At 34.2% G+C, this 14085-nt stretch overlaps 1 long non-coding RNA gene across 1 annotated transcript; it reads left to right on the top strand.

The window, feature by feature from the left end:
- Nucleotides 1-7950: 7950 nt before the first annotated feature.
- LOC133188958 (uncharacterized) lies at nucleotides 7951-9134 on the top strand. The gene is made up of 2 exons (XR_009721353.1): nucleotides 7951-8047; nucleotides 8291-9134. It is a non-coding gene; the product is annotated as an uncharacterized LOC133188958 (long non-coding RNA).
- The last annotated feature ends 4951 nt before the right edge of the window (nucleotides 9135-14085 follow it).

Below are 14085 nucleotides of genomic sequence, written 5' to 3'. Positions count from 1 at the left end.
TAAGAAAATTTTGGTCAGTTCCAACATCCAAAGCAAGTCTTGAAGTTTTCATCCTTAGATGCACCATCCATGCAAGTTTAATCATAACATGCCATAATATTATATAGCTACTCCAAAAACATTAACCTGGTCACTCGTCTGGAAAATGTAGGTGAGATTCAGAATCCAAAACAAGTCTGAAAGTGTCCATCCCAAGATACATCATCCATGCTAATTTGATTAAACTAGGCTAAAATTCACTCATCTAAAAAAATAAAGGTCAGAATCAGCATCCAAAGCAAGTGTGGTAGTGTCCATCCTTAGATGCATCATCCATGAAAGTTTGGTCAAGGTAGGGCTTATAGTTACTTGGGAATGGACCTGCTCCAAAAACTTTAACCTGGTCACTCATCTGGAAAATCTAGGTCAGATCCAGCATCCGAAGCAAGTGTGGTAGTGTCCATCCCTTGATGCATCATCCATGGAAGTTTGGTCCAGGTAGGGCTTATAGTTACTTGGGAAAGACTTGCTCCTAAAACTTTAACAGTTTGGTCCAGGTAGGGCTTATAGTTACTTGGGAGTGGACCTGTTCCAAAAACTTTAACCTGGTCACTCATCTGGAAAATCTAGGTCAGATCCAGCATTCGAAGCAAGTGTGGTAGTGTCCATCCCTTGATGCATCATCCATGCAAGTTTGGTCCAGGTAGGGCTTATAGTTACTTGGGAAGGACTTGCTCCTAAAACTTTAACCGTGACGCCAACGCCAACGCCGGGGGTATAGCATAAGCTCATTTTGACTTTGTCAAGGTGAGCTAAAAATTGCTTGAGAAACATAGATCTCCACCCCACCTCCATGTAGATATATCAAAACAACTTAAAATTTCCAATATGGAGAAAATTTGAATATCGACCAGCGAGGGACAAACATTATACTAAGATTGATCTCCAACAGACTTCAATATCATTAAAGATAATTTACTTCTTAGGGTTACCAGTGAACTCAATCTGAAGTCTGTAAAACAAATGGTTCTCAAAGACTAAGTTGACCATTCTTCCTATATCATTTAACTTTTGACCATCAAATTAACAGGGGTCATCTACTTCATAGAGGAAAGCAGTGTACCAAGTTTGAAATTGTACACAATGCAACTGTATGTCCAGGCCCCTTTAATAGGGGTCACCCACCTTAATTCCATGCTTAATCAAATCTCTAATAAAGTTCAGATAGATACCATCTCTTTAACATTTTTTTTTATATAAAACACAATTCAAATATAGTTGAAGCTAATTCAGAGAAAATGTGTCCCCCACTTAAGGAAAAAAATCCATGCAAGGATCTAAAAGGGGGACACTTTAAAGGGGTTGGGAGGGCCATAGGGAGTTACGGTATAAAATTTCATTGCAAAAGCTCAAAAGCTTCTAGAAACATTGCTTGGAAATGAAGTTTTTACTCACGAACAGAATGTATGAATTTGTGACCTTGACCTTTGGACTTCAAATACTTTGAGGACCCAAGATGCATCAACTGACAAAGTTTGATAATTCTAAGCCAATCAGTGCCTGATATATTTTAAAAAAGCCATAAATTTTCAGAAGTAGGTCGCAGTGACCTACTTTTCAGTCGATTAACTCTGCAGACCCAAGATGCATCAACTGACAAAGTTTGATGATTCTAAGCCAATTTATACCTGATATATTTAATTAAAGCCATAAATTTTCAAAAGAGGTCATGGTGACCTACCTTTCAGTTGACCTACTCCAAAGACCCAAAATGTATCAACTGACACAGTTTGATGATTCCTAGCCAATAAGTACCTGAAATATTTAATTATAGTCATATAAATTGAAAGTAGGTCATGGTGACCTACTTTTCAGTCGACCTACTGCAAGGACCCAAGATATATCAACTGACAAATTTTGATGATTCCAAGCCAAACAGTACCAGAAGAAAATATTAAATACAGCCATAAAATCTCAAAAGTAGGTCATGGTGACCTACTTTTCAGTCGACCTTCTCCAAAGACCCAAGATTCATGAACTGATAAAGTTTGATGATTCTAAGCCAATTCCTGAAATATTTAATTATAGTCATATAAATTGAAAAGTAGGTCACGGTGACCTACTTTTCAGCTGACCTGCTGCTAGGACAGAAGATCTATCAACTGACATATTTTGATAATTCTAAGCCAAATAGTACCATAAAAAATATTAAATACAGCCATAAAATTTTTTAAAGTAGGTCAGGGTGACCTACTTTTCAGTTGTCGTACTCCAAGGACCCAAGATGCATTAACTGACTAAGTTTGATGATTCTAAGAAAATTAGTACATGAAATATTTAATTAAAAAGCCATAAATTTTCAGAAGTAGGTCACACTGACCTACTTTTCAGTTATTGTACTCTGAGGACACAAGATGCATCAACTGACAAAGTTTGATGATTGTAAGCCAATTAGTACCAAAAATATTTAATCAAAGCCATATATTTTCAAAAGTAGGTCAGGGTGACTTACTTTTCAGTCGACCTTCTCCGAAGATGCATCAACTGACAAAGTCAATTAGTATCTGAAATATTTAATTATAGTCATATAAATTGAAAAGTAGGTCACGGTGACCTACTTTTCAATTGACGTTTTTTGAGGACCCAAGATGCATCAACTTACAAAGTTTTATGATCATAGACCCTAAAATGTCCAAGTTATGCCTCCAAAAACGCTTTGAAATTGAATGCCTGCAAAGTTCAAAAAGTAGGTCACTGTGACCTACTATTTAATAAATATGTTTTATGGCCCCAAGATGCATCATGTTACAAGATTTCATGATTCTAAACCTCTCAGTATCCTAATTAATGACCTTAATTGTTTTGAAAAAGATTAGCCATAAAATTCAGAAAGTAGGTCAAGGTGACCTATTTTTTAGTTACTCTGAGGATCCAAGATACATCATCTGACAAACTTTGATGATCATAGGCCTTAAATTGTTCAAAATATGCCTCTAAATCATTTTGAAAAAGAATGGCCACAAAATTTAAAAAGTTGGTCACCATGACCTACTTTTGAGTCAACATGATATGAAGTCCTTAGATGCATCAACTGACAAGATTTGATGATCCTAGTCCTTGTAGTGAGCAAAATATCAACATTTGAATAAAATGTAATTTTTGGTCAACTTTGAAGTGACCTTGAGACCACACCCTTTGCCCCAGGGTAAATCCTCATGCAAATTTTAATCTACAACATATCCTCATCCTTTTGTATAAGTTTGGTGATAATCTGCCCAGTGGTTCTTGAGATGAAGATTTTTTAGCAACCAGTACTTTTGTTTCTATTTTCCTAATTATCTCCCCTTGTTTAAGGGTCATAACCCTATTTTTAGTATAAACGGGAGCCCTTGGGCCAAGGATACTCTGTGACAAATTTGACAATAATTGGCCAAGGGGGTTCTTGAGCTATTGCCCATATTGTAAAAAGTTTACGCACACCTCACAAATGGCCATAGCATTAGCTCTCTGAGCCTTTGGCTCAAAAGAGCTAAAACCATGGACATAAACAGGTCTGGACGATTTCCAAATATGGAAGTCAAGAACAATAACTGTGAATTGCTATAAATACAGTGAGTAAACAAGGTGTCAATCCTTCTGACCAATCAGATAACGTCCTTTAGACAAACCCATGAGAAAATGAAACATGTGGTTTTAAAGTTTTTTTTGCTCAAAAGATTTTTTTAGAACAAACTTTTTGTAAACTTTAAGCACATTTAGGAATGATATAGTATATTTGACAATTCTACCGTGAATAAACACGACTTGAAGGTTTAATATAAATTCTAAGTGGGGTTAAAAATCTCTCACTATGAGGAAGCAATCCTAAAAGTTTAACTTGTGTTGAGAAATTTTATATAAATACAGCAGATTTCAGTTTTTAGACCTGACATGAAAAAGTTTTCATATGGGAATGTATCAGTCTTAATTACTTCCCGAGTGTTTATTACAAAATCGTCCATGTAGTTTCTGATATGCGAGGTACATGTAAGATATGGTGATAAAAAGCATTCATGAACATTTCCTTTTCTCCATGTTTTTTATCTTTCCTTTTGTCCATTTAAAGTGTATTTGGTGCTCATGAAACCCGTATTATTTTAAAACTACATGTAGCTATATAGTCTATACGATCAATACTTGTGTGCAGTAAAGCTATACACATTGGAAACTACGCGTTATCGATGAAAATTGGACAGCTAAGCAAAATTATATTTTTCAACATAAGAGTATGTTCTGCTAAACGTTATAATTGTACTTGATAATAACTTGTCAGTGTGATATACCGGTAATCCTCCGTAAAACATTGCATAGTTACATGCATTATTTTTTTTCTTTTCCAAAATGAAAATGCCAGGTTTGTTCACGGTAAATATGTGGGGAATACCTTATTCTTCGAAACTTTTCATCTTACTTCTAAATATTTTTTGTCAAAAAAATCTTTTCGATCAAAAAAAAAAAAAAAACAAAAAAAAAACAAAAAAAAAAAACAAAAACAAAAAAAAACATATGTTCTCTTTTTGTTCCTTTGAAATATGTTTTGGGTGTGTAAAAATGCTTTTGTCTGATTGGACAGTAAAATATTTACGTGTATATGATATATATTTATAGCAACTTTCAGTTATCGTTCTTGACTTCCATATTTGGAAATCGTCCAGACCTGATAAAGATAAGTCAAAATTTCAATAAGGCCATCTTTGAAAAATTGTTTGGTTGCCCTCTCCTGACTAAAAACGGTCCGACTCTATACTTTTTTTTTTACATTCCTTACAGGATATTTCTTTTTTTCCCTCTAATTCCGTCAACAATTATGTTGAAATTTTCTGGGGAAAAAAATTTTCCCACCTACCTACCGACCCAATAATTTTATTTTGAGTCGGGAGATGGCAGGCAAACATTACTTTAAAGATGGCGTAAGAAAAGAAATCTTTTTTTGACAATCATTTAAAATACTGAGCAGGTAATAGATAAATACAACTGAAAATTCTACTAGTCCAATTAGGCTATTGCTGACCTGCATTCTACTAGCCCCATTAAATTATTACTAGTTTTGGGGCATCGAGCTAGTGCTTTTGGTGCACACAGTACTCCATACTGGTAAAACGCCTGTGTGTTAAGGACACTAGATGCATTTCAGCAAGCTTAAACTTTCTTTAAACATGCATGTAATTTTATTTAAACATTATCTAAAATGCAACTTTAAACAAATCACACAACACTTTTAAGTTTACTCATCTTCTTTATTACTTTGAAAGTTTCGCAAACATCATATTCTGAAACCACTGTTTTGCAAAAGCAACTAAACCTCTCCTTCTCTGATATGCTACTACAACACAAAGTTATGACTGCTGCATTGCAAATCTGAAAAAAATCTTAATTTCCCTTACTTAGAATAATCTAACTGTATCTAGGGACAGGCCCTCACCACAGATAGAATGCCTCCCATATACCTGTAATGTAGCAGAAAATTGCAGAATCGCTCCGAAACAATTTTGGAGAAAATTAATGAAGTTGCATTGAAAATAACAGTTAAATTAATCATAACAAACCTTTTTGAGACTGTAAATACCTTTCATATAAAAATTTAATCCATACACTTTTTCACCACCGTTTTTTTTACTTGTTTCAAATTTACACACCATGTTGACATTCGGAACTCTCAGGATTTTTCATAGTAAATGCACTCAGAGTTATCTCCCATATTCTTTTTGCTACACTGACAATACATGGAACGCATTCTATCATCTGTAGGACATTTATCATTTTAACAATAGAACATCCTATCTGAAACTCCCCGACTCCACTTTTACTTAAGACAGGCCATGCCATTCAGTGCATTCCAGGGCAGAATTTGTAAATTACTTAGCTATATCTCCACAGATAAACTTTGAAAAATAAACTTAATTCACAACAACTGAGAACTATTATGTTTTTTACCCCATAGTATACAATAAAAGTATAGCCTAACTCCAAATTAAATACAATACCACCTCTTCCAGATGCTTTCGAAGAAAATGCAGTAATCAACACATTCTCTTATATGAAAATATTTAGCATGTTTGTCTGTCTTTATTTACTTTATATTTTTTTTAATCTCTGTAAACACTTCTTTTTTAATTTCTGAAAACACGTTTTACACGCTGTGTAGCTGTCCCAGTCTCCGACAGCACATTATTGTCTGGATTTCGATTGGCTGAAACCTACATCGGAAAATTTATGAAATAAAAAGAAAAATATCTATATTTTTATCAACTGCAATATTTTAATCCCATCAGATTTTCTTTCTGTCCCAGATTATAGTATTTCGTTTCTTGCTGGATCCATAAAAAATCGGAGCTCGGTAATATCTACTTCCTCGTCATGATTATCTCGTAAAAGAATAAATACAAGAATTAACAGACAGTGCATTTTTCATCAATAATTGGATAACATTACCTTGGGAAATCAAATCTATTAAACCTAACTAAGTAGACAATAATGGCAAATAGCTCCTTTGTTTTTCTTCAATATGGCGTCAAGGAACAAAGAACCTCGTTTTGATATTCGAAATATCGAACCCGATCCAAATATAATCTTCATATTGCAATATGTTTATTTGTGAAGTACAGATTAACTTGTCGTTCTTTTTTTTCAAATACATTAATTTAGAAAACATAAATCAATGTCATATTTATATATTTTTAAAGCTGTTTTGTGGCCTAAAGTTAAAAAATATTCATGATGTAAAACTTTGACTCATTTAATTATAAATCATTATTGTGGCCAAACCCTAACCCTGGGGCCATAAATTGAACAAATCTACGCTGGCTGAGGATGGTTCCACATAAGTAATACTCATAATAATACTACTGATCAGCAGAAGAAGATTTTAAAAGCCCCCCCCCCCCCCCCATATATGTCCTATGTAAAACTTTGATCGCCCATTGTGGCCCCACCCTATCCCCGGGGGTTATGATTTGAACAAATTTGAATATACACTACCTGAGGATGCTACCATATAAATATGACCAATCATGACTTTGCTGTTCTTGAGAAGAAGATTTTTAAAGATTTTTCCTATATATTCCTATGTAAAACTTTGATCGCCCATTGTGGCCCCACCCTACCTACCCCTGGGGGTCATGATTTGAACAAATTTGAATCTACACTACTTGAGGATACTACCATGTAAATATGACCAATCATGGCTTTGCTGTTCTTGAGAAGAAGATTTTTAAAGATTTTTTCCTATATGTTCCTATGTAAAACTTTGATCGCCCATTGTGGCCCCACCTGACCCCCGGGGATCATGATTTGAACAAACTTTAATCTACACTAACTAAGGATGCTTTCATGTAAATATGACCAATCATGGCTTTGTTGTTCTTGAAAAGAAGATTTTTAAAGATTTTTCCTATATATTCCTATGTAAAACTTTGATCGCCCATTGTGGCCCCACCCGACCCCCAGGGGTCATGATTTGAACAAACTTGAATCTACACTACCTGAGGATGCTTCCACATAAGTTTCATATTTTCAAGCAGAGTGATTCTTGAGAAGAATATTTTTTAATGATGCCATTAATTTTTCACGAATTCATAATTATCTCCCCTTGGAAGAAGGCGTGGCCCTTCATTTGAACAAATTTGAATCCCCTTCACCCAAGGATACTTTGTGGCAAGTTTGGTTGAAATTGGCCCAGTGGTTCTTGAGAAGAAGTCGAAAATGTGAAAAGTTTACAGACGGACAGACGGACAGACAGACGGACAGACGGACTACAGACAAAATGTGATCAGAAAAGCTCACTTGAGCCTTCGGCTCAGGTGAGCTAATAAAAGGCCAGAAAACTGAGATCATGCATATTGTATACAGTGTATGAACACATTGTAATAAAGAAGTAAAGTATACTTGATTAATATGCCTTTATTTATTTACATAATTTTTTTTTTGAAGGTTAAAAAAATTAGAGTACATTGTTATGATGACCAGACTCGAAGGCATTCATGTAATTGGGTGAATCACAGAGTTTCAGGAATCTTCTGGACTAGTACATGTAAGTTATACATGTATATATAAAATATTAAAATGTCTTTACTCTGTCTAAATTGCATACTTCAGGCTGGAATCTGAAAATAAAAATTGTATTTTCCATATGTATATAATTCATACTATCTTGGTACATGTAGAATTGAAATTCATTCCTTAATTTCACTCCAATTACTTTTAAAACCATAAATTTTCATTCTCAAGAATTTTAATAACATTTAACATTCAAGTGTATTACCATCTATTTCAGACCAAAAGTGATGGCTCAAACAAATATTAACTGGTACTCTACTTAGTGATCTGGACACTGGATAAGCCAGAAACCATTTTCAACAGAACTGTTAAGAGTGTAAATAAAAAAAAACAAGATAGTGATATATACCCACTCTCCAACTCATTCATAGCTTCATTCTTGGCTTCATTGTGTCGAATATGAATCAAGACTTTTCTATTGTACCAAGGCTGAAGGGACTTTCAAATCAAACCATAAACAACAGCACCACAGAGCAGTTGACTTTCATTTCTTCTACTGAATTTGTATGTTATATCCTTAATTATTACAGTGTGAATTTACTTTGCACAGAAGAAGATGTAAATTATCATAACTTCAACAAGTATTTACTTTGTCGGTTTCAGACACATAACTCAATTATTTGGTATTTAAAAAAAAGTAATTGGCAGCATTTACTGTGGAATCATCATTGTTCTTGGGGGAGGATAGGTGGGTCAAACATATCCACTAATTTATATTCCCACAAATAATAATTTTTTCAGCTTGTCAATTCATTGAATCTTTAACTTAATGTATTTTAAATTTAACCTTATGAATTATGTCTCCACAAACCAGTTGAATTAAATGCCTGTCCACTAACAGCTGATTAATGCCCCCCCCCCCCCCCCCCAATAAAATGATTCCACAGTTTTTTTCAATTTTCAAAAAAGTATAAAAGGCCATATACATGTACATGTATCTGCAGGTACTTTGGGTGGTTTAATCATCTTTGCTTGTGCTGGTCTGTCTGATGTCTTCATCAGCTAGCTATTCTGTATCCTACAATTAAATTCTTGTTTCCAAATAAAACAGCTGTATAATGCTTTGTATTATTTATGCTTATTTAATTTTGTCTATAGTTTTTAATTTTTTTTTTTACTATGAGAGGGATTTGACAAGAAGTTATATTTCCTGCAAATATACATTTTTTTTAAAGTGTTTGTTATATCAGGGACCTATATACTTTAATAGTTAGTATATAGGTCCCTGGTTATATTTTAAAAGTTCATATTCATACAAAATCTACAGACATAATAAAAAAAATATATAAAGTGTATTCCATGAGTACATGTTTGACTGTGTCCTTGATATTTGGTATTCTGGCATTTATTAATGGAAAGACTTGATATAAAATGTTTAAAATCTCAGGGCCCAAATTTACCTAATGCCGATACAGGAAGTTTTCGAAGGGCATGGTCAAAATCCACTGGTGACGTAGTTTGATGCAGACTACAAGTCTTGTTTTGCACAAAGATTCAAAAAGTATTAACAATGGTGGATATATGTGTGATAAGTGTTATAAGTAAAACGAATCCAGGAAGTGCATTCACGGGACATGTATAGAAGTGACAAGATGTTTAATCGTGTTTACATTGAACTATATATATATATTGTGTTTGGGATTTACTCATTGCAAGGTAAAATTGTAGATTTTGTTAACATTTACACTCTAGAACGTATTCGCTTGCATGTTTTGGCAAAGCAGTCATGGCACTCTTGCTTGGTTGATATTTTGCAGCCTCCTGGCCTCCAATGTTTTTATCATTCAAACTTACGAATCCTTGAATATATATGAATTCAAATAGGTCGCAGTGTTTAGCTCTGAGAACTGTCAATTGATATGCAATGTATGCTGAAAACTCCGTATTTTATCACTAATTTTAAAGTACACATGCCATTGTGTATTAGGTGCTTGGTAAGTCTCGGGCGGTATGCTTTTCCGGACGTCCGTAAGTACAGAGCATTTCCGAAAGTGTATTACGTCAATGACGGTAAAGAACGGAAATTCACGAATAATGATGGACCCCCTTCCGAAGTGACGGCCATTTTGGCAATGTTAAATCCCCGTAGACTTTGAATTTGCCGCCGTGTCAATACACCGGTTGAACTCGAGGGTTCGGATCAATGCAGGGAAATTGGAAAAAAAATGATCTATCTATCGAACCTAAGTTGAAGGCCAAGGTATTTATATATTTTGAGATATGTTGCAAAAAGTGGTGACAATAGCTTGGTGGGACAGACTATAGGTGATGCGCATATATATAGTGCCTTGTATAAAAGTGTACATTTATGTGTTTGTGAGAGAGAGACAGAGAGAGAGAGAGAGAGAGAGAGAGAGAGCAATTGACAATAAATAAGCATTGTTTTCCAACGTTACAGAAATCAACTATTAAAAATCAGTGGCACTACTTCGGAAAGTGTATTATTTTGAAAGTAGATGTTTGTGGTGGAGAGGGAGAGGCTAGGGGTCTTAGCTCAATTCATCGAATAAAATGTCCGTTTTCATTTCATTTAACTAAATACATGAAATACAAATTTCCATATACTACAATCCTTAAAAAAGTGAAATGGGGCAATACTTGCATGTGCAATAGGGCGGGAACCCCCCCCCCCCCCCACATATTGTATCTAGTGAAAGAAAAAGTAACTAATTCATAAAGTAGGAAGGGTAGGTACTTTTATATAATTATATATAAAATATCACTACAAAGAAATAAACGAGCTCGAGCATTCATATGGTAGACAGCATCTTTTTGGATGATGTATTAAATGGCGGTCTTCACTCAATTTATCTTGCGGCTGCTTTTTATTGTATAAGTAATATCTGCATGGATAATATGTGGATTATAAAAAAGCTGCAATTTATGCATTTAGTTAGGGTAGGTTTTTTTTAATTAATTCTCTTTTTACTCAAGTTATGTTCCATTATGTCATTGTTTGTTAAGCATGCATTATTCGTCTGGTCATGCAGCATATAAAATTACAAGATACACTGTATACGTGAAGGGTAGCCTTGACCGCACACAGAGTAATTTCGACCGAAGCTCCAATATCAAAAAAAAAAAAAAAAAAAAAAAAAAAAAAAAAAAAAACACACACACACCCACAAGAAAACAATAATCGAAATTATATTTTGCGTCATCTGTAAGGAAAAAAAAAATCATATTATCCTGTTGTAAAACAAGAAAAGAGTGATTCAAGTATACTGACAAAAAGGTACGAGTACGACAGTTTACAAAATGTGAATACATGTACTTTGAAGACATCGAGTGCACGACTACTACGCTGATTCACTGAGTTGTCAAGGCCTGCTTCAAATGTGCCTGCACACACAGGCATATGAACCGAACAGTTTTTATTGATACATGTATGTTAGTTTCTACTGATACTTTTTTTCATTTTTTTAATACAGTCATAAATTCTTTCTGGTAAAAATCGTAAATGCTGCAGATTTATTGCGTCATTTTTCTTTAGTCGAACCAGAAACATACATTATTTTCGTTTAAAGTAGGACGGGGGGGGGGGGGGGCAGTAAAGAAAAATTCAACTTACCAGAAAAATCTGACAAGGAAAAAAAACGGGGGAGGAATTGTTTAAACTCTAAAATCCTATTTCATGTGTATGTTTATGTGGGGGGGGGGGGAGGAGGGTTTCAACATTTTTTCAGAACAACATTTTCTTCATACATTATCATATTACATGTAACAAAATTTGGCTGATACTACGTGTCTGAAATTTACTCACCGACGAAGCATTCATGTGCACAGGGGTAACTTAGGTCAATTTCTATTCAGCTGACTTGCATTGCATTTTAATTTGTAAAAAATAAATATTTTGAATTAAATGTGCATGAGTTTTAGTTTAGCTTCAATATACATGTATTATAGCCATATCATGAATCCGGGGGGAGGGGGGGGGGCAGGGGGGGTGCCCGTTCGTAATTTTTAGGTTGATAGAGCTTCTTCTCAGATATCTTCATATGCCAATGAGCAACTTACGCTCCTAGAACTAAAATTATTGTCAAAAGCACAATTTACTATAAACTGATTTTTTTTTCTGCAGAAAATAGATGTACGCATATACACAATAAAAGTTATTAAACACAACTTTATCTGGTACTCGCGATAGATCGAAATTGCCCAGTTGGTTGAAGTTACATCACTCTTCCCTATCAGTTTAAAAAGTCAGACAAAAAAAAAACCCAACTTTACTGTAAATCTTATAATTACATGTTCAAAGTTTAGCCAGTAGCATGAACAGAAAGGTCATTGTTTTATGTTTATTTTTTACCTCTCCCTTTTTCCGTAAGAGAGAATCTTCGATCATGCTTCACAATAAGATATTTTTCTTTTTCCCTTCATTTCCCTTTTCGGAACCCCTTTGCTCGTTTAAATTTCCACTGAAATGTATTGTAGCGTCACAGTAGCGACCACGACAAGTAGTTTTGAGGTATCTTGCGGGGATTTTATCTTTTGAAATCTCAATAACATTGAAGAATTCAATTATGCAACTGTGAATACAATGAACGATCCCCTCTTTTGGTTACGTTCGTTCTTAAGATGTCGGTATATTTCTCTAATAAGCGAGACAATTTTTTTTACGAATTGTGGTAATTGCTCTATATAATTTTTAGGAATACTTCTATATGCGAGAATGAAATTTTCGCGAGCACAATGTCTCGCGTAATTACGCGAAAATAAAGTTCTCGCGAATAAAAAATGATTTACAGTATTTATTTCCAAGATATACAATTTTAAAATTTTATTTTTATTTACTTTCTTTACCAGAAAAAAAGTTTCTTCCTAAGGTAGAAGAGATGATTTATTAACAAAATTTTCAAGGGCAGAGTGTTTCATTCCAAAATCTGACCCCCCCCCCCCCCATTTTCACTGGACGTCCTCTTAATAACACGAAAGGAACAGATACATCTTAAATTCTATGCATGTTTCTATGAATAAAAATTAAGACAATACAAGTATACTTATCATTGCAAAGTGTTTTGAATATGCCCTGTACGTATTGTGACGTTTTTGACGTCATCACTGTGAGTTTGACGTCGTCATTGTATCACGGTTGTCTTTCAATATTTGCCAAGATACAGTGTAACGTTACAATTTTATTACTTAGAGCAAATGAATGCTTAAACAAATACATGATTTATAAACTTAAACACTGAATAGATCAATACTTTTTTTTTTATATAAAATACTTTTGATGGGACATATATGACCCCTGTGGCAGCCAGTGGGTAGAGCCCATATATGACCCCTCTGGCAGTGAGAGGGTTAAGTGGATTACAGTATGGATCCACACGAACGAAAAAAAAAAAACAGTTGCAGTAAACTGGTCTAAACTGCAGACTCAATATTCCAGTCAATAGACAAGCATTATCGCAATATTAGGCAAAACAAAATATAAATCGATGAAAATATTTACGCACAAAATTAAATTATTTTAAAAATTATATTTGATATATAATTTACCTTAAAATTTTTTCTGACATTTTTCTTAAGTGTTTCTTTTATTTGTCGTGTCTCCCTTTCGAATTTCCTGATTTTTTAAAATACAAACACTTCTTTTCTCATCTTCTTTTCAAGCCCGTAGAACCCCCACTCCACCCCATTTTTTTCTGCGTATAGTACTTTTCTTTAAATAGCAAATTTACTTTAGATGCTAGTCCCCCCCCCCCCCACTTTTTCATCTTGTAAGGTCAAGCACTGGCAATTTCTAGGATTTGGACAGTAAATTTATCTTCTTTTTTTTGGTCATATAGTTTTGCCCCCCCCCCCCCCACTTTTGGTCAGTTAAGTTTTTTCTTTCTTTTTCTTTCTTTCTTTCTTCTTATCTATTTATTTATATATTTATATTTTTTGTGCTTGTCAGATGTTTTTGGGAAGTTGGCCACCCACTTCTGAAACTGTTGTTAGGAGCCTGCTTTCTTCTTCTTCTCTAAATATACTTCGTCCGATGTAACAAGAAAATAACTGTTTGTC

The sequence above is a fragment of the Saccostrea echinata genome, unplaced genomic scaffold (genome assembly GCF_033153115.1).
Source record: "Saccostrea echinata isolate AGI-Se365-2 ecotype Australia unplaced genomic scaffold, CSIRO_AGI_Sech_v1 ptg000016l, whole genome shotgun sequence".
NCBI lineage: Eukaryota > Metazoa > Mollusca > Bivalvia > Ostreida > Ostreidae > Saccostrea > Saccostrea echinata.
The sequence above is the reverse complement of the archived record's forward strand: the minus strand, read 5'-3'. Positions and strand labels throughout refer to the sequence as shown.